Source organism: Panthera pardus, unplaced genomic scaffold (assembly GCF_024362965.1).
Source record: "Panthera pardus isolate Hobbes unplaced genomic scaffold, ASM2436296v1 HiC_scaffold_1, whole genome shotgun sequence".
Classification (NCBI taxonomy): Eukaryota; Metazoa; Chordata; class Mammalia; order Carnivora; family Felidae; genus Panthera; species Panthera pardus.
The window spans coordinates 56,567,367-56,589,995 of record NW_026526654.1 but is presented as its reverse complement, the minus strand read 5'-3'; positions in this window follow the sequence as shown (position 1 = coordinate 56,589,995).

Sequence of the window (22,629 nt, the reverse complement as noted above, 5' to 3'; positions counted from 1 at the left end):
AGGTCTTTCCTCACAGACATTACAGGGGGAATCTTTGGGGCTTGACCACTGAAAATCACATTGTGATGTACACGGGAGGTAACCAATGCTTGGATCTTGGCATACAAAATTCTTACATGCTGGAGCACCCAAGCAGACATCCAAACAAGTTGCTCTGCCCGTTTGCAGAGCCAAGAGAGTGGTCCTATCTTGCAAGGGAATTCCATGCACAGTTCTGCCAGATTCAGGACCCCAAACAAGAGTCTTACTGGCCTTGGAACCTGTTCTGCCACTCAGGCTGGGTAGTGGGACTAATTTATAGCCATGCCTACTGCTGAGTGTGGTCCCCATACCTACCCAACAAGGGAATCTGAGCAGAGTACTCAGGAAGCTGTGTAGCTCAGCAACACTCAGCAGAATGCCCAGCCAGTGGCTGTGCACCTTTGCAGAGCCAAGCCAACAAGGAGTTTTGTGCATATTTCTACCTAATTTTGGACTGCAAAAAAATGCCAGCCTAGAAGTCTATTCTGCCATCCTACAAAGGCAAGGTAGATAATACACAGTCCTGTTTGCTACTAAATGTAGTCCCCAACCCTGCCCAAAATGGAAACCTGAGCAGAGAACTTGAGAAGCTAAATAACCCAGCAATACTGAAGTACAGAGCTGGGCCAGTGACTCTGCCCATCTTTAATTAGGCTGACAGCCCCATCTAGTCAGGGATTTTGATGTGCAGTTCTAACCTATTTCCCCAAACAGTGAGTCTTGTTGGCCTTGGGGTCTGTTCTTTACCTCCACCAAGACAGGGAAGCTAATTTGTAGGCCTGCCCACTCTTGAATCAGGTCTTTAGTCCTGACTGAAAATCTAACCAGAGCACCTAGAAGACTGTATAGCCCACCTGTGGCACCTATACAGTGGCATTTGACTTGAAATTGGAGCAAGAGACTGCCATCTGCAGAGCAAACCTGGTGGCCCCAGATGACCAGGAAATCCAGTGCACAGTTCTGCCTAACTTAGGTTTCCAAACAATGAGATGTTCTAGCTTTGGAACCTGTTCTGCTGCCCCTCACAGGCAGGGAAGCTAATTTATAGCCCTGTTTAATGTTGAGTATAGTAAGTAGTCTTACTCAGCTAGGATGCCTGACCAAGAAATCCAGACAACCATGGAGCATATCCTACAGCCACACTTGGAAAGGAAGCCACGAGTAGTCCTATCCAATTATTCCCATCTAGTAGCATTCTCCCATGACCTCAGAGTTCAGGCAGTGGTCTCACGCAAAAAAATGGATCCCCAAAGCAGGCCCTACCTGTCCAGACTCTATGAGCTGACCCTTCCAGAACACTAAGCTAATCTGACTAGCAAAAGACTGTCTCTGCCAAAGCAAACAGGTAAAATCTGGAAGAGGAGACCACATATTTAAATACTAATATACTAATATAAAGAATCAAGGATCAGTCCCCTGGGTGTCTCACTCAGTCAGTTGAGCATCTGACTTTGGCTCAAGTAATAATCTCATAGGTCATGAGTATGAGCCCCACATCAGGCTCACTGCTCTCAACCTGTCAGCACAAAGCTTACTTCAGATCCTCTGTCCTCCTCTTTCTACCCATCACCTGCTCATGCTTTCCCCAAAATAAATATTTTGAAAAAAATAGGATCAAGGGTGACACACACATACACACATACACACACAAAGTAAACATGACACCACCAAAGGAAACTAATAAAGCATAAGTGATCCTAAAGAAATGAAGATCTATGAACTGTCTGCTAAAGAATTCAGAATACTCCTCTTAAATTAGTTTAGTAAACTACAAGAATATATAAATAGGTAACTAAGTAAAATTAGAAAACAATGCATGAAAAAATGTGAAGTTAAAGTTAAAGAAGTAAAAACCATCAAAAAGAAAAAAACAAACAAACAGAAATCCTAGATCTGAAGAATACAATGATTGAAAGAAAATAATTCAATGGAGAACTTCAATAGCAAATCAGCCAAGGAGAAGTAAAACTCAGTGAAATAGAGATAGGACATTTGAAATCAACAAAACAGAGGAGCCAAAAAAGAAAAAGTGTGAAGAAAATCTACAGAACTTATGGGATACCATCAGGAGAAAATATATTTTCAGTATAGGAATCCCAGAAGAAGATCAAAAGAAATGTAAAAATAAAGTTAAATTAAAAAAAAAAAAGTAATGGAAATTATATTTCAGACAATAAAAGTTGAAAAAGTTGAAAACTTCCCAATAAAATATGAAGTTGAAATAAAAGTTGAAAACTTCCCAATTCTTTGTGATAAACTGACATCCAGAATCATGAGCCCAAAAGATCCCAAACAGGTTGACCACACAAAGGTATATGCTGAGACACATTATAATTAAACTCAAAAGTCAAAGACAAAGAGAAAATTTTGGAAGCAGCAAAAAAAAAGTGATATGTTACAAACAAGTGAACTGTAGGTGAATTTCTCAAAATCAATTTTTCAGGTCAGGAGAGAATAGAATGATGTATTTTACACATTGAAGACAAAAATTGTCAATCAAGAATACTATACCTGGAAAAGTGGTCCTTTGGAGATGATGGAGAAATAAATATACTGCTGAACAAACAAAGCTGAAGAATATATCATCACTAGATAAGCACTGGACCTACCGTATAAGAAATGCTAAAGGGAGGGGCACCTGAGTGGCTCAGTTGCTTAAGTGTCTGACTTGATTTTGGCTAAGATCATGATCTCATGGTTTGTTAGATCCAGCCAGATCAGGCTCTGTGATGAAATCAAGGGAGCCTGCTTGGGATTCTCTCTCTCCCTCTCTCTGCCTCCACCCCTTCAAAATAAATAAACTTGAAAGAAAGAAAGAAAGAAAGAAAGAAAGAAAGAAAGAAAGAAAGAAAGAAAGAAAGAAAGAAAGAAAGACTAAAGGGAATTCTTCAAGTGGAAATAAAAGAATGTTAATTAACATCATGAAAACAGATAAATGTAGGTGTAAAACTCACTGGTAATTGTAAATCTATAGTCAAAGTCAGGTTTTCTCATATTGTAAAAGAAATGGTGCAAAATTCACTTTCAACTATAGTTTAAAAGTTAAAAAGCCAATTAAAAGTAACCATAATTATAATAATTTATTTTCAGATACACAATGTAAAAAAAATATGTAAGTTGTAGTATTAATAACCTAAATGTGAGGGGGAGAGGGAAAAGTAAAAGTGTAATTTTACAAATGTTACTAAAGTTAAGATGTTGCTCACTTAAAGTATGGTGTTAAAAATATATCTTATATAAGCCTCATGAAAACCACAGGAAAAAACCCTTAGTAGATATAGAAAAGATTATAATAAATAAGACAAAACATACCACTACAAAAAATCAAGTCACAAAAAAAGACAGAAAAATAAGCAAGAAGCAATAGATCTGCAGTCAGAAAACAGTGAACAATGTCAGAAAACTTTGGCATTAATAATTCCTTACCTAACATTTTAACAATAACTACTTTAAGTATAAATGGATTAAATTCTCCAACTAAATGACATATAAAATAACTGAATGTATAAAAATTGTGATCCAACAAGATCACAGTAAACAGCTAAAAAGTGAAAGGATAGAAAAATATATATATATTTCAAGCAAATGGTAACTAGAAGGAGTATATCAGAAAAAAATATACTTTAAGCTAAAAATGGTCAAAAAGAGACAAGGTTATTATAAAATGATAAAGTAGCCAAACTTTCGAGAAGAAGTAACAATTGTAAACATTTATGCACCCAATATCAGATCACCTAAATATGCAGAACAGACACCAACAAAACTAAATGGAGAAATAAGCAATAATACAATAATTGTTAGGGACTTTACTCTCCCATTATCAGCAATGGATAGAACACCTAGATCACAGAGAATCAATAAGGAAACCATGGATTTGAACAACACCAGAGACCAAGCAGACCTAAGAGATATAAAGAGAAAATTCATCTAACTATAGCAGAATACACATTATTCTCAAGGGCAAATGGAACATTGCCTAAAATATATCATATGTTAGATCACAAAACAAGGCTTAGTAAATTTAAGAAGACTGAAATCATGCCAAGTGTTTACTCTGACTACAATGGTAAAAAACTAGAAATCAACAATAGGAGAAAAACTGGAAATTTTACAAATATACGGAAATGAAATAACGCACTCTTGAAAAACCAATGGATAAAAGAAAAACTTGAAAGATAAATAAGGTACCCTGAGGCAAAGAAAACGGAAGCACAAGTAATCAAAACATGGATGAGAAAAAGCAGTTCTAAGAGAAAATTGTATAACTATAGACATATGCATCAAGAAAATAAAAAGGTTTCAAAATTAAAAAAAAAAACTAACTTTACATCTCAAGGAAACAAATAAAAAATAAATTAAACCCAAAGTAAGGAGAAGGAAAGAAATAATAAAGATTAGAGTGGAAATACATGAAATAGAGAGTAGGGAAACAATAAAAACAATTCTCAAGGAAAAATAACAAAATCTTTGCCAGACTAAGAAAAAAAGTGACAGGTCCAAAATTAATAAAATTATAAATGAAAGAAGAGATATTAAAACTGATAACACCCAAATACAAAGTATTAGATTACTATGAACAACTATATGGCAACAAACTGGACGCTCTAGAAGAACTGAATGAATTACTAGTAACATATAACTTACCAAGACTAAGTCATTAGTCTTGAGGAATGAGGAATGAAAAGTCTACATAGGCCAATAACAAGTACTGAGATTGAATCAGTAATCAAACCTTCCCAACAACAACAACAAAATCTAAGGACCAGATGTCTTCACTGGTGAATTTTACCAAATGTTTAAAGTACAATTACTGTTAATTCTTCTCAAACTCTTCAAAAAATATTAAAGAGGAGGTAACATAAACTCATTTTACAAGGCCAGCATCACCCTTATTTAAATGCAGATAAAGACACTACAGAAAATAAAATTACAAGTCAATATGTCTGATGAATATAGATGCAAAAATTCTCAACAAAAGAGTAACCAACTCAATTTACCTGCATGTTAAAATGATCGTACACAATGAGCAAGTGGAATTTGTTCCTTCAATGCAAGGATGGTTTAACATATTCAAATAAATCAATGGACTATATGGGATGAAAAAATTAAAAATCATATGAACGTCTCAAAAGATGAAGAAAAGACATTTGGCAAAATTCAACATTCATGATAAAAATTCTCAACAAACTGGGTATACAAGGAATGTACCTCAACATAATAAAGGCCTTATATGAAAAGCCCACAGTTAACATCATACTCCATGGTCAAAAATATTGAGTTTTTCTCGTATTCTCAGAACTCCTATTCAACACAGTGCTGGAAATCACAGCCAGATTAGTCAGGCAAGAATAAAAAAAAAAAAAAATTAGAAAGCATCAGAATTGGAAAGGAAGAAGTACAATGGTCTCTATTTGTAGATGATACAATTTTATATATAGGAAATCCTAAAGACTCCACCAAAAAAAAAAAAAATTAAAACCGAAGAAATAAATTCAGTAAATTTGTAGGATAAAATAATACAAAAGAATTAGTAGCGTTTCTATACACTAACAACAAATTATCTGAAAAAGAAATAATCCCAGTCATAATAGAATCAAACACAGTAAAACACACAGCAATAAATTTAACCAAGGAGGCAAAAGTACTCTACACTTTAAACTGTCACACATTAATACAAGAGACTGAAGATAAAAATAAATGGAAAGATATTCCTTGCTCATGTACTGGAAGAATTAATATGGTTAAAATGTCCATAGAACTCAAAGCTGTATATAGATTCTGTGCAATCCTTATCAAGTTTCTAATGAATTAAAGAAGCAGAAAAACTAATCTTAAAATTTGTATGAAACCACAAAACACCCTGAATAGCCAAAATTTAATATTGAGAAAGAACAGCATAGCTGGAGGAACCCCACTTCCTGATTTCAATCTATATTACAAAGTGATAGTAATCAAAACAATATGGTACTGGTATTAAAACAGATATATAGACCAATAGAATAGAATTGAGAGCACAGAAATAAACTCATGCATAAACAGTCAAATAATATTTTAAAAGAGAGCAAAGTACATTCAATGGAGAAAAGATAACCTCTTTAATATATGATGCTGTGAAAATTAGACATTCATATACAAAAGAATGAAATTAGACCTCTATTTTAGTCCATTCACAAAAGTTAACTTGAATTTAATTAAAATGTTAAATGTAAGAACTAAAACTATAAAACTTCTAAAATAAAATTTAGTGGAAAAGCTCCTTGACATGGATTTTGGCAATGAATTTTTTAAAATATGTGACAGCTAAAACACAAGCAACATAATAAAAAAAAATAAGTGGGATTACATCAAACTAAAAAACCTCTGCACAGAAAAAAAAACAGTGAACAAAATGAAAAGGCAACTTACAGAAGATATTTTCAAACTATATACTGATGAAGTGTTAATATACAAAATATATAAGTAACTCATACAACTCAATACTGAAATAAATAAATAAACCAACTAAAAAAAAATGGACAAAGGACCCAAAGGGACATTTCTGCAAGAGGATATTCAAATGGCCAACACGTATTAGTGTACATTAGTGATTGTTCAACATCACTAATCATTAGGGAAATGAAAATCAAAACCACAATGAAATATTATCTCACATCTGTTAGAATGAGCATCATCAAAAAGGCAAAAGATGACAAATGCTGGTGAGAGTGTGGAGAAAAGGGAACTCTTGTGCACTATTAGTGGGAATGTAAATTGGTACTGTCAGTCTGGAAAACAGTATGGAAGTTCCTTAAAAAATTAAAACTAGAATTACCATATGATTCATAAATTTCACTTCTGGGAATACAGCCAAAGGAAATGAAAGTCCAACTTGAAAAGATATCTGCACCCCATGTTCATAGTAGAATTTTTTACAATTGCTAAGACATGCAAATAACCTAAGTACCCAACATCTGATGAAGAACAGAGGAAATGTGGAGTGTATATATACAATAGTATAATATAAGCCATAAAAAAATAAGGAAATCCTGCCATTTGTGACAATATGGATAGACCTTCAGGGCATTATGCTAAGTGAAATAAGTCAGAGAGAGAAAGAAAAGTACTGTGTGATTTTGCTTATAAACGGACTGACAAAACCAAACTCAGAAACAGATTAGTTCTATGGTTGCCAAAGGCAGGGATGGGAGTGGGGGATTTGGGTGAAGGTGATCAAAACACATAAACCTCCAGTTATATGAGAAATAGTTTCTGGGATGCAATGTACAACAAGATGACTATAGCTAACAATACCGTTTGGTATATTTGAAAGAGAGTAGAACCTAAAATATTTCATCACAAGGAAAAAATCTTGTAACTATGTGAGGTGCTTTGTGTTAACTAAACTTCCTGTGATGATTATTTCCCAATATATACATATATCAAATCATTATGTTCCACATCTTAAACTTATGCAAGGTCAATATACATCTCAGTAAAACTGGGGGAAATTTTTCACAAATTCTTACTCTCATGTAGGTCTTGGGCAATTACGTTTTTGATATTATTTTCTTTTAAATTCCTCTCAGGTGTGTCACCTGGGTGGCTCAGTCGGTTGAGTGTCCGACTCTTGGCATACACTCAGGTCATGATCCCAGGGTCATGTGATCAAGCCCTGAGGTGGGCTCTGTGCTAGGCATGGAACCTGCTTAAGATTCTCCCTCTGCCCCTTTCCCCCACTCACATGTGCTCTCTCTCTCTCTCTCTCTCCCCCCCCAATAAATCAATAAATCAATAAATCAATAAATCCCTCTATGGTAAGTTGTATTATTGTTCAAATAATATACTGCCTTCCCTTTGCAGAAATAATATTACCCATTCACATCAGACCTTGACAATTTCTTGCCAATAATTGTGAGCTAAAGTGATGGGACCACTTTCAACCAGTTTTAAGAATTATCACATGGTTTCATCATGCTCTTGTTTCCCTTTTCCTTGAGATTTATGATGATCCAGATAGGGGATGTGCCTTTAGCTTGGGTTCAAAAATAAAGATAATGTCGAACAGAAAGGCAGCTAGTCCAGGAGAGACATTATCATAAGTCATGAGATGTAGGATTTGGATGCTACTGTAGCATAACTCAGCTAAAATTGACACAAATCTTTCACACTAAAGCAAAGAAACAAACAAGCCAGCAAAACAAGTAGGCAAATAGTTGAGAGCAGAAATATACATTATTAAAAAAAAAGGCATTGCAAATGTTTGTAGAAAACTACATTTAAAAAAAAAACATTTTAAAGCACAATGGATTTGTTAGGCAGTTAGGGATGAACAAGGAGGGATAAAGGATAAAGTAGATGCTGGCCACTCCTTCAGAGCCACCTCTAAGGGCTAACAGAACAGGAAAAGCCTCGCCACTGAACTGGCTCAATAGCCACAAGGGGACTTCTAAGAGCTCAGCATGCAAACAAAAGGGGCAACTTGCTCTTAAGTACCTTTAAGGTCACAACAAAAGCTCATTAGATACTCATAAATATACAATACAGAAATAAATACAATGAAAAAGAATGCATCATGGGTAGCCACACGTGCAAAAGCCAAAATGTTACATAACCACCAGTTGTCAGTCAAAATATGTAACAAAGCCAAATTTACACATGCAGAAAGTAGGCTTAAAAGGTGCAGCTTGAGATGCTCCATGCCATTGCCACTCCTGTTTTGGTAGTGGCCCGCTTTCACTGTTAAAAGTGTACTATACTTATAAACACTATCTCCCCACTTTGGTCTCGGGTCTCCAATTCTTTGGTGCATCTGGGACAAGAACCCAGCGACCTGGTAACAGATTCAAATTATTCCACTGATTAATGCTATTTCCTGGATTACAAATCCCACTCAATGCCAGAGTTTAAGCTGAAATATATATTAAAACATATTTTCTTTGAGAAAGGGTATACTTTTAAGGATGAGCATCGTGGAGGTGAAAACTTCAAAGAACTTCAGAAAACAATTCACTACAACTAAAGTAAAAGGCAGAAAATAGTAACTCCATATTTGCCATTTAGGTCCCTAATTGGCTTATATGAGTGTTCAGTATTCTACAAAGGTAAATTTAATTTTCAATCTTCCAGATTTTGTATTTCTTAGCTGCTTCAGGAAGAAAGACAGAGCCAGGAAAGGGCACTGCACCCATATTACAAACTCTTCTTTAACTCTCCTATATCCTTATAGCTCCATGGAACACTATTTCTTGAAGTCATTGTATTCCAAATTGAGTACCAACATTAACTTTTAATGGTAGAAATTTAAGAGAAATGGTATTATGTACTATTGGGCTATTCCATAGAATAAAGAAATTATTAAGTAAAGCTATAAAGGGAAACATGAAAGATATTTTTTGTAGAACTACGTAATGAAAATGACATAATGAAAAGAGTTTTTGCTGTGTGAAAACATATGTATAATGGTGATCATGGAAGGACCCACCACCAAGTTATCCGTTCACTTTGACATTAGGAGGGTATAATTTGATAAAATCCAGTTAGAATACCGTATAAAACATATAAGTTGCTAGCTAAGGCATCACTGATTAATTGTGCAACTGACAAAAATATTTTTAAATCATTTTAAAGACAGAAGCTCTTTGAAAAGAAATATACTAAAAATTGGATATTAATACCAGTGAGTGAAATTTGTTTAAAGTTCCTATATGCACATACCTTTCAAAGGAAATATATTAGTCAAAAAGGTGTAAAATATCCAAGTACATATTTATTATTCTACTCTGTGTCTGTGCATCTATAGACTGGTTGATGAAGTTGTTGACAATTTTGGACATAAGAAACACTTTAGGTTAGGGGCGCCTGGGTGGCTCAGTCGGTTAAGTGTCCGACTTCGGCTCAGGTCATGATCTCGCGGTCTGTGGGTTCAAGCCCCGCATCAGGCTCTGTGCTGACAGCTCAGAACCTGGAGCCTGTTTCAGATTCTGTGTCTCCCTCTTTCTCTGACTGTCCCCTGTTCATGCGCTCTCTCTCTGTCTCAAAGATAAATAAATGTTAAAAAAAAAATTAAAAAAAAAAAAGAAACACTTTAGGTTAAATGGATAAAATAAGCATCACCAACCATTTCCAAAGTATTGCCTTCTTCCCTTTGAGTCTACAAGTAGAATGGTTATGGTTAATGCACAGATGTGCAATTAATATCAAAATTGTTCTATATATCAAGCTAAAAATTATCAAGCATGAATAATATTAAATTTGTGTCCCACAATTTAAAATAATGAAACTGGTTACCCACAAAGTAGTCAATAAACTTCTTCAAAATTTAAGATGATTTGCCCCTACTAAAAGTAATTTCCATTATCCAACCCAATGCAATTCAATTTCTCCAAATTTGGACTACTAGAATGGTTAACTTTAATTTTATTATGTCCACCTCATGTCTTTTTAAGTTTTTTTTTTTTTTTTTTTTTTATTTGAGAGACAAAGAGAATGTGCATGAGTGGGGGAGCAGCAGATGGAGAGAGAGAAAAAATCTCAACCAGGCTCCTTGTTCAGCGCAGAGCCTGATTTGGGACTATGACCATGGGATCATGGCCTCACCTGAAATCAAGAGTCAGATGCTCAACTGGCTGCGCCACCCAGGAGCTTCCTCCACCTCATGTATTTTTGAACACTTTAGATGGAGATAAACATTACCTCGTATAAAAGCAAACACTAGAAAAATAGTGTTTTATACAAAATAACTATGTGTCAATTCCTGATGTTTTGGAATTTTTCTGAAGTGGTGCTGAAAGGAAGATATATGAAAATCAGAATTGACAGAACTGACAGAATTTAATTTGGAAGAATTTATTGAAGTAAGAAAATAATTGAGAGGCTAAAATCATAAAGCCTGAGGCAAATTTGAAAACATGGACCAAAAAAAGGTGGAGTGGGACTCTTACATCCTCATAATAGAATGTAAACAATTGACACATGAGAAGAAAATGTTGCCGTGCTGTCCTCTATTTAATCCACTATAAAAAGGAACTATAGGTACATTACAAATTGATTTCATTTTTGATATATAATCTTCTATAACGCATTCACTGACAACTAGTATTTGCTGGATTCTCAGCTCTCCAGTGGTTTTCCATCATTGGTTAAGACAACCAAGTATCACTTATTAAAACAATGGTCAATCAATAAAATGTTTTCTACTGCTACATCTACAGTACCTTGTGCATATTAGGTATTCAAATATTTAGAGAAAAAATGGTTATTTAATTATGTTAATATTTGGTTTGTCTGCCTAATCCATTTGCTCATAGATTAGCAGAACTATAAATTTATCCACATATGATGTTGGTTCCATTTCCCAGAAATATAATTCCCATAAAAGGAGAAGTTTCCCTTTATATAAATGATTACATATAATAATATAACATAAGACAGGAAAAGTTATTAGAAAAAAATCATGCCATTTCAATCACAGGAAATAGTTTTTGCTATATACAACAAATTATGTAACATCTGAGTTTTTAAGAACCAACATATTTTAACTAAGGTTATATTTTTGGATGTCAGATAAAAAGTGATAGAACATATTACTCAGCTTCTCAAAATCCCATATTAACATTACAGATAAACTATGAAAGACATCAAAATGCATATATAAAAAAAAAAAATTAAGCCAGAAGTGGGAAAAGTCCAAGTAGGAACCAAAAATAGAAATAAATGACCAGGGGATGCTTCCTTTATTTAAACACCTCTTAGCACATTTTTTTTAAGTATGAATATATTTAATCCATTTTGTCAAAGCAACTTTATTTAGCTGGCTGTTTACCTTTCTGCAAAGGCTCATTACCCATAAAAACAAAGAATGAAGTTGATTAATGTGCTCTAAGTGTGATGTTCAAATTGTAATTTTCATATACGTAAATGGATGCTTCTGCAGTATTTTGTTTGATAATTTACAGAGTTAGCACCGTCCAAACCACTAATCAGTTTCTTTTTATGATGACAGCTGCAGAAGATTCTTTTGGAATGCTAATTTTCATTAGTGCTTTCCCTTCCTGCAGACTAGATGCTTGGCTCAGGAGTGATTTCATCATTGCAAACTGAAGTTTGAGAGCAAAGGCACTTGGGCTATTCATTACTTTTCTGAGAGTGCACAGAGATAGAAAGAATTGCAAATAAAAAATCTAATGTCTGGATTTCAAATATGTGGAATGAATTTAAATAATACATATGCTATTGAAGGTGAATAATTTTCACAAAAGAAACCTCTGTTTAGGTTGTTGCTGACTAAATTTGCTGAAGTTGGCATATAAGGAAAGAAAAAAAAAAGGTGTTTAAATATAGCAAAATGATATTGTATATCAACTTAAGAAAAATAAAAATACTAATTTTACTTGTTTATTCATTAAATGGTGACATTTTAATTTATTAACATTACAGGTAGTTTTCTACAAAGTGCTTTTTCATGTATTTTTGTGGATTACTGTGAATCATTTTTGGTTTTTCAATTAAATCTTTGATTAAAAACTGTAGTAAAAGTTACTCACACTCCAGAAGTGCTTCTCATGTGCCAGTGACATCATCTCTAGGAGGGCAACACAAGTACCCCACTTAGAGATGAGGAGAGGAGTCAGTGTAGGAAGAATCTGAACTCACCTCCCTCCACGGACACAATCAATCTACAGCCAGAGATGAAAAAATTTCCTCTGAAAACTACCTAGACAAGTTCTTCTCCATCAAAGCATCAGAGGGCCACATTGAGATAAGTATGAGATGCAGAGAAGCAGTCTTGCCAAAAATCCCATCCACAGTTCAGGGACTGGGAATGATCTCACAAACATGGAACTTGTCCCTGAGGAAGCAGAGGTTTGCACCCTGGATCAGCCACCCCAACCGTTGAGATCTTCTCTGGATAAAGGAGCCCCCAAAACATCTGGTTTTAAAAATCAACCAGGCTTACCTCCAGGATAGCCAAAAGTCTGTAGGGAACTGATGGCCTAATGTACAATCAGCTTGAAACTAGGTTCTAAGTAGACTACTGACAGGCAGATATATATATATATATATATATATATATATATATATATATATATACACACACATATATATACAATATGTATTATTGTATATATATGTGTGTGTATATATATGTATATATATTGTATACATATGTATATATATAATTTGTTAAATATTATAATATGTATATATGCATATATATGTATATATAAAAGTATAATATGTATATAGTATACATATGTATATATATATAACTTGTTATATATTATAATATAGTATTATATATACTATAAATATATAAATACATATACCATATACTATAATATATATTCATATATAAATATACAGTATATATAATATATATAGTATTATATATAACATATAGTATTACATATACAATATAATAATATATTATAAAGTTTATTATATATATAATATATATAATATTATATATAAATATATAATATAATATATAATATAATATATTTATATATATAATATATTATATTATTATATATTACATTATATAATAATATAATATATAATATAATATATATAATATAATATATATATATATAATATATATATTTAAATCTGAGCCTGGAAACAATGGCAACAAAAGTAAAAATAAACAAATGGGACAACATAAAACTAAAAGGTTTCTGTACAGTGAAGGAAACCATCAACAAAATAAAAGGCAACCTACTGAATGGGATAAAACAGTTCAAACCAAATATCTAATAAGGGGTTGATATTCAAAATATATTTTAAAAACAATCAACAATATCAAAAAATAAGCAATCAGATTTAAAAATGGGCAGTGGATCTGAATAGACATTTTTCCAAAGAATCCATACAGGCCAACAGCCATATGAAAAGATGTTCAATATCACTAATCATCAAGAATATGCAAATCAAAACCACAATGAGCTATCACCTTGCACCTATCAGAAGGGCTATTATCAAAAAGACAAAACATCACAAATGTTGGCAAAAATGTGGAAAAATGAGAAACTCTTGCACTGTTCTTAGGCATGTAAATTTGTGCAGCCACTGAGGAAAACAGTATGGAAGTTCTCCAAAAATTAAAAATGGAAATACCATACAATCCAGTAATTACACCTCTAGGTTTTAGCCTGAAGAAAATGAAAACACTTATCTGAATACATATACATAATAATGATTATTGCAACATTATTTACAAAGCCAAGATACGGAAAAAATCTAAGTATCCACTGATAGATGATTGGCTAAAGAACATGTGGTATATACTTACAATGGAATATTACTCAGCCATAAAAGGAATGAAATCTTGCCATTTGAGGCAACACAGATGAGAGAGTATTCTGCTAAGTGAAATAAGTGAGACAGAAAAAGACAAGTGCTGTATGATTTCACTTGTAACTGGAATCTAAGAAAACAAGTGAACAAACAAAACTCCATAGATAAAGAGAAGATTGGTGGTTGCCAGAGGGGAGGGTTTGAGGAGTAGGTGAAATGGCTGAAGGAGATCACAAGGTACACACTTCAACTTATAAAATAAAAAGCTACACACTTCAACTTATAAAATACATAATTCATAGGGATGCAGTGTACAGAACGGAGACTAGAGTCAATAGTACCATATCACTAATTCAGAAGTTGCTAAGAAAGTAGATCTTAAAGTTTCTCATGAGAAGAAAAAAATGTTATAAATTTGTATGGTGAGTATACTTAATGTGGTGATCATTTTCCAGTGTATATAAATGTTGCATCATTACACTGAACACTTGAAACTAAAGTAATGCTGTATATCAATTATACTTCAATAAAAAATGAAAACAAGGTTGGGAACACTTAAGTACAGAATTTTGAAGGAACATGCCTAGCATTACCTGACAAAGCCAGATTTAAAGCCAAATAATCTGGATCCAGAGTCTGGAATCATCATCAGGTATTAATATTAAATTCACAGAAAGAAAGCATATTCATTCTAAACAGAGACAATAGGTAGCTTAATGCCTTGTCCTACCATGTATGAAGAATAAAGCTTAAATCTAGATTCTTAATATCCTGCTAACCCATGTTTTATAGAATTGCTTCCATTTCTAACAGTAACTCCCACTTTGCCTGAATAGCAATATTAGTTTCTGTTAATTTGGAATTTTCATGCTTGGATGAGAGTATTAATATTTTATGCCAAAAAATATTTTATGCCAGTGTAAATGCTAAGTCTCCAATCAAAAGTTCTAAATATATTAATCCTCTGCCTCTGTGCATAGGTATGAGAAGATAAGATGAATTATGCTGTCTGAAATTTTTTTTGTCCAAATGAGATATATTTTTATTTAAAAAAAAACTATTGGTATAAAGAAGACTTTTGATGTTTTCTTTCCTCTTTGAAGGTTGAGTAAAATATGTTTTCATAGCATTAAAATAATAGTTAAACTTAGATTTTCAATTTTTATCTTTCCAAAGATAAAATATTAATATAGATAAAAGATAAATAGAATTTTCAATATTGTTAAGTATAGATTTCATTTCCGATTTTTGCCCTAGGTCTAATACTACAATTTTTAACATCTCCAGAAAATGTTAACCTATAATCATGAGTCGTTTTCAGAAAAAAAAAAAACAAAACAAAAAAAAAACACCATAAATCAAAACTGTTGCTTGGCAAGTCATTATTTGCTTTTTTATCATCCTTTTATTTTCAGCTTCTCTTTTAACAGTTAGTAAATTCTAACACTTCTAACACTTCTAACAATTAGTAAATACTTCCACATCTTCACCATCCATTCTCTAACTGTCTGCATTATGATAACCTCTTTTGTCAGTCTACTAAAATGGCTCTGAGGAATGCTGTTCACTACCCTTGATGGTTATGCCACTATATTATCATCTTCTATGAGTGAGTATTCATAAGTCCCCTCTTGGCTGAAACACAAATTCTTTTAAAAACCTATACTTGTGGGGTGCCTGGGTGGCTCGGTCTGTTGAGTATCCAAATCTTGGTTTCGGTTCAGGTCATGATCTTATGGTTTGTGAGTTCAATCTCCGCATGGGGCTCTGAGCTGAAAGTGCAGAGCCTGCTTGGGATTTTCTCTCTCTCTCTCTGCCCCTCCTCTGATTGCTCTCTCTCCCTCTCTCAAAATAAATAAATGAACTTAAAAAAAAAAAAACTATACTTTTACTAATAATGCAATATGGAAAAAATTGTACTTCCTGTCTTATGATGATGGATATGAGGATATCTTTAAATATGCATCCCAGGAAAAGAGTGTATTATGAAAGACACTACCCATAAAAATGAGAAAGATATATAGAAACGTAGTGTTTCTAGTACTGAAGAAGCTATAATTTAAAAAAAAAAAAAAGATGTTCGAAAATTTGCATCTTCTTTGTTTTGTGTGTGTGTGTGTGTGTGTGTGTGTGTGTGTGTGTATTACTGATTTTTCAAAAGTCTTTAAGTAAACTTCATGAAAGGGGGTACTATTGTTCTTATTGTTGTTTCTATTCATGTGGAAAATACATCCCACCACACAAGTAAAATATAGTAACTTAATTTATGAAAATGTGAGAAGATAAAGTTTAACGGAATTAGTGTTGTGATAGCATTCTACACCCATTGAAAGTATAAATGTTTTCTTATAAACCTATTAGAATATTTTAACTATGATTTTTAACATATGTTATCCTTAAGAATTGTTTTCTGATAGGTTTAAGAATGTGTTGTGGTGATTTGTGTAGACATTTTTGTGGTCACAATGATTGGGGGAGACATTGGCACTTAGGAGAGAATGGTCTGGGTGAGGCAGTCCTACACAATAAAGAATTTTCCTACATCCCCCAAAATATTCTAATGTCACACAATATTTATTTAGGTTAAAACCCGATTTTCAATTATCTGAAGCTGGATTCTAACCATTTTACATATAAACAAAAAATATTTGTCTTATAAATTGTATATGCACTGAATTTTCCAGGAATACAAGAACTTAAATTCAGAAAGGTTTACATATATTTGGTTTTAAATTTTTCCAAGAGTTGTTCATGATTTCAAAAATTCATATCCCCAGTGGCAATGCTACTTGTGGTATTTAGGTCATTATTAATTTACTTGTATCAATCTGTATTTGTAGCTGTCAGAAACATAATGCATAAACTGGCTCTTTAATTATATCTTGGGGGAGCCTGGGTGGCTCAGTTGCTTAAGCGTGGATTATTGCTCAAGTCATGATCTTGTGGTTCATGAGTCTGAGCCCTGTTCTGGGCTCTGTGCAGCTCAGAGCCTGGAGTTTGCTTCAGATTCTTTGTCTCCCTCTCTCTCTGTCCCATTCCTGTTCTCACTCTGTCTCTCTCTCTCAAAAATAAATAAATGTTAAAAAATTTTTTTTAATGTTATAGTGATAAAATATCATACTTGTGTGTTTGCATATTGAAATATGTACCATTTCAGTATAATTTTTTTAATGTTTATTTTATTTTTGAGAGAGAGTGAGAATGGGCAGGAGAGGAGCAGAGAGAGAGAGGGAAAGAGAGAATCCCAAGCAGGCTCTGCATTATAAATGCAGATCCAGATGTGGGTCTCAAACTCATGAACCGTGAGGCATGACCTGAGCCGAAATCAAGATCGGATGCTTAACTGACTGCTGAGCTACCCAGGTGCCCCCAAATATGTACTATTTTAATGTACATTTATTTCCTTTCATTTTTCCTTCACACATTTAGGGTATTGCACTGATTTTATTAAATTACATGTATAGGTAGATTTTATTATCCATTATTTTTATTGTAGTGATTTTTTTAGCTCACTTTACATTTGTTATTAAAAAGATTGTTGGATCTCAGGGTGCCTGGGTGGCTCAGTCTGTTGAGCATCCAACTTCAGCTCAGGTCACGATCTCACGGTTTGTGGGTTCCAGCCCACCTCAGGCTCTGTGCTTGCAATTTCTCTCTCTCTCTCTCTCTCTCTCTCTCTCTCTCTCTCTCTCTCTCCCAAAAATAAACATCAAAACAAATTAAAACAAAAAAAGATTGTTAGATTTGATAAGGTTGACAATCAAAGACATAGAGGAACATTGTGAAATAGGAAATACCAACGTATCTCTTATTCACAATTTTTTAAATGGCAAGCTAACAAAGTAAGGTAATTTGAGACATGTTTGATATTGTGTTTCAATGTCATAAGAAAAAGAACAGTATGGCAGAGTGTCTTATTTTTTTTGCCTTAATTCTATATTTAGCTGTAATATACTGTCATGATCTTGTTATAGAGATAGGACTTTAAAAAGACCATGGAGTGGCATAGGTTAGAAAGAATCAAAGGATTGCACACAGAATTGGAACAGAGGCTATTCCTACTGATCACAGGATTCAGAAAAAAACAAAACAAAACAAACAAAAACAAGGCCAGATGCAAAACTGATATAAAGGAGTTATTAAAAGCTTTAAAGAAAATAAAGAAATCAGTAAAGACAAAGGAATTTCTCAAAGAAGAAGAAAATAATGGAGTACATAGGGATTATATTTATAAAAATAGAAAAAAAATAATGAAGGGAAAACACAATTTATGATATATTCCTCAGAATTCATACATTTATATAAAGCACTATTTATTTTCTCTGTAGAAGATACTTGGGGCCTCTCTAAATTAGCTGCAGTAACACATGGGACAAGATACATACATCCTCTAATGATATTAAAACCAGAGTGCAGCAATTCTGCAAGAAATCTAGTCATCTCATTTATTACGATGATTTATTATTCACTGAGCACCAACCCAACGCTTCTTATAACAGAGAAGGAAACTTTTTTTTCTATTTCAGATATTTTAAAATATAAATAAAAATAAGTGGAAGAAAAGAACTGTCTTGAGTCTGCTACTATGCCACTAACCTCTTTTATCTAGAAATTTATAACAGAAAAATGTACACTTAAGCCTCTAAAGAATAAATGATTAAAACCAAGAAGCATGTAAAATAACATAACAAAGGAAATGAAAAGAATTTAGAGGGAAAAAAACACGTATATTCCAAGTTTCCAATCCAATTTGAACAGTTGTTCTCTAGAGTACATGACCACAAATATCAAATGTTGAGCTTTTTTTCTCCATTTTTTTACATATATTACCTTCTGCTCTATGTGAACACACATTCGTATCTTATTCTTAAATTCTTCAAGATTCAAATTAATCTTTTCTCTTACTAAGCATCTTTTATTTTTATATAATCTTTGCATATTTAGCCATTAATTATCCATGTTATATTACATACACATGCAAACACAAGTGCTCAAAAACTAGGTAAAAATTCATTGAATTTAAGATCAATAGCATCTGAAAATTATTAGGCACTTATCTTCATGGAAAGATACAATATAACACGATTATTCAATTAGTACATGGACAATTTCTAATTATTAAAAAAAATAGTACCTCTGCTTTATAATAGCAGACTAACAATTTAATGAGAGCTTGCTAAATGACAGGTATAGTGAAAAATGCTTTCCAGACATTTTTTTTTTTCATTGAATCCTTACAGCAATGCTGAGTGATATTTATTTTCACCACTTAATGGAAAAGAAAACTGAGATGCAATGAATTAAGTTTTTCATAGTTACAGGAAGAAAATGTATTAAGTGGGATTCAAAATCATAGCTTAAGCCATGTTCTTAATTTTTATTCTCTACTTCCTTCTAAGAAATTGTTCTTAAAATTTACTTTTCAGTGAATTTTTTTAAAATACAGAAAAGCACAAAATATTATTGTAACAAAAACCCACATTATCACATTCAAGAATTAACCACTATTAACTATTTATATTGGCTTTCAGTTTTATTCTAAGGAAATTATATATTAGCAAATAAGTTAATGATCTCCTTAATTATTATCATGTCTTCATCTCTTCTCAGAGGTAATCACTTTTATATTACTTCACAGCAATTTAATTATACATATCTCTATATCTATATCTATATCTATATCTATCTATCTATATATATATATATATATATTTAGTTAGTTCTTTCTCTGTGTGACACTGAGTCCAGTGTTCATTCTTCTTATGGCTAGTCTTTATTTTCTTATCATTTGGAGAGAATATCTTTTACAGAAACTAATGATTTCTCTGTAGGAATGCAACCAAAAGCAAGAACTTGTCACACCAGGTAATATACTTGCATCATCTTTCAGAATAACGGTGGTTTCAGAAGAGACATTGGGAAGAGACAAATTAACCACCTGGACAATGTAAATTAGGTGTACTTCTCCATTCAAAATTGTCAATATATTGTTAATCTCTTCTTAGAAATGTATGAATATATAGACATCAAAGTCCTACTAACTTCCATTTTATAATCCACCATAGTAAACAAAGGCAAATGCTCAAATCGAGCTTACATAATATTGTTTATCCCGATAATTTCCTCAAAGATGGCAAAGATGAAACTATATAAGTAAAATCCGGTAAGGTCTAATATATTACTTCTCCATGATCTAAGAGAGGCTTAACCAGAACATTCACCTTCGGAAAGGAGAATGAAAGACCATAGGGACTGTATCATTTGACACCAAGTGGCATGGCAATTAAAAGTGAATTATTTCTGTTCAATATTTTTTCCAGTTAATAACAGCATTCTTTCTCCATTTTTCAGTGTTTAGCTGTGTTTAGCTAAATGGGAACTACATGAGCCAACTTTCCATAGTCGAGACTCTGTCTTCTTGTTTCTAGATGGCTAAAGAAATGTCTTCTCACAACAATCTGTAAATGATGGTACTACCATTCCTCCTTACAGAACTTCTTAAATGATGGTTCCATTACACCTTGGCAATATTGATGTTTTAAAGGAGGGCTGAGTGATGCTCAGGACTAAGATATTTGATCTTCTATAAGGATTAGGCTATCTCCTGGGAGATTTTAACATAGTTATTCCCACAAATGGGAAAACCTGTGTACTCAGAGAAATGCAAAATATAGGTCTTGGAAAAGGCTTTGAGGACATGGTACTTACTGATATATAAAAAGACATAAAACACAAAGCATAAGGCTATAATTTCAATTTGAAGAGGCCCCAAAAGTAATTCTACATGCACAAAGTAATTATAACACATGTGCAATGATATAATCCTATAGACCATACTGTGGTAGAAACACATTTTTAAATCTATGTATTGAAATTGTATAACAACTTTAGGCTTAATTTTTCTTGTAATACAAATGGAGCTAATACAACTTGTCATCTACCTCATAAGGAATATTATGAGGATTCATGAGATCATTAAATGAAGAGTCTCCAAGTGCTTAATTTACTCCCTGGCAAGAACTGAGAATTCCCTTCACCCTTACAGACTAATAGGGCATATTTGGTCAGAAAGAGTTAATACAACTCCTTCTATCCATTTAGAAAATCCTATAATTCTGTATGGTATGTAAACAGGACGATTTACAATGCATTATGAGATCCTTAGGGTAGGAGGCAAAATTGCTTTTTAAGTAAATTAAAATATAACAGGTATTTTTTTTCTAGAAATCTTTTTAAACAGCTGTTGCAAAAATCATCAGAATGGCCTCATATTACTTTGTCCCTTCATATAGATGAGAAAGTGTATTTTTAAAGATTCACAGGTGTACAAATTAATATACAAATTAATATATAAATATGTAGACCATAAGTATTGTCATTAAAAGAGCCCAGTCATACTTGAACAGTTTTTGTGTCTTTCTTGTTATTGAAATAATTCACTTACTCTTTTTAAGTAAATAAGATTTTTAACAAATAACAATTTTAAAGGTATTTTTTTAAATGAAACATCTGAAGCCTAGTGTTAAATTTCATGCTAACGGATGACAGAGGCCTTTTTTTATAATGTTTTTAAAATAAATTGTCACTATTTTATACATTAAACCTCTTGACAACATAAAAGTTCACAGAGATATTCTAAGGTGTTCAGAAGTGACAATTATGAATGTTTAATAAAGCCTGTTTTATTGAGCAAATATTTACCACCATGTTAAGAACTGTCACATAAGAGCAAATGGCTCCATGACAATCAGGCAAGGAAGGCATGGTTCTCAGGCACTGTTCTCACAAGAACAGTGAGACACCACAGATATTTGGGACACAAGATCAGTGAGACACCACAGATACTTGTGATGGGAACACAAAGCTCTAAGACCCCAACACACATGTCCTTACCACAGTGCCATTCTGCTTCTCTCAGAAAGGCCTAAATAAATAAATAAAATATTTAAATTGTCTCAAAAGGGAGATACTTTATTCATAAGCCTGAGAAAGATTGGCAGCTAATTTTCTCAGGAAAAAGAAAAACTCTTTGTATTGTTTTTTCTTTTTTTTAATATACATATTTTAAAATTTATTCATTTTTGAGAGACATGGGGAGGGGCAGAGAGAGAGAGGAAGACACAGAATCCAAAGCAGGCTCCAGGCTCTGAGCTGTCAGCACAGAGCCTGACACGGGGCTCAAACCCATGAACTGTGAGATCGTGACCTGAGTTGAAGTTGGACACTTACCCAACTGAGCCACCCAGGCACTCCAGGTTAAACTCCTTTAAAAACACACCAGTTTTTCTGATCACTATCCCCAAATTTAAACACATACTTACAGTTTTTATCTCT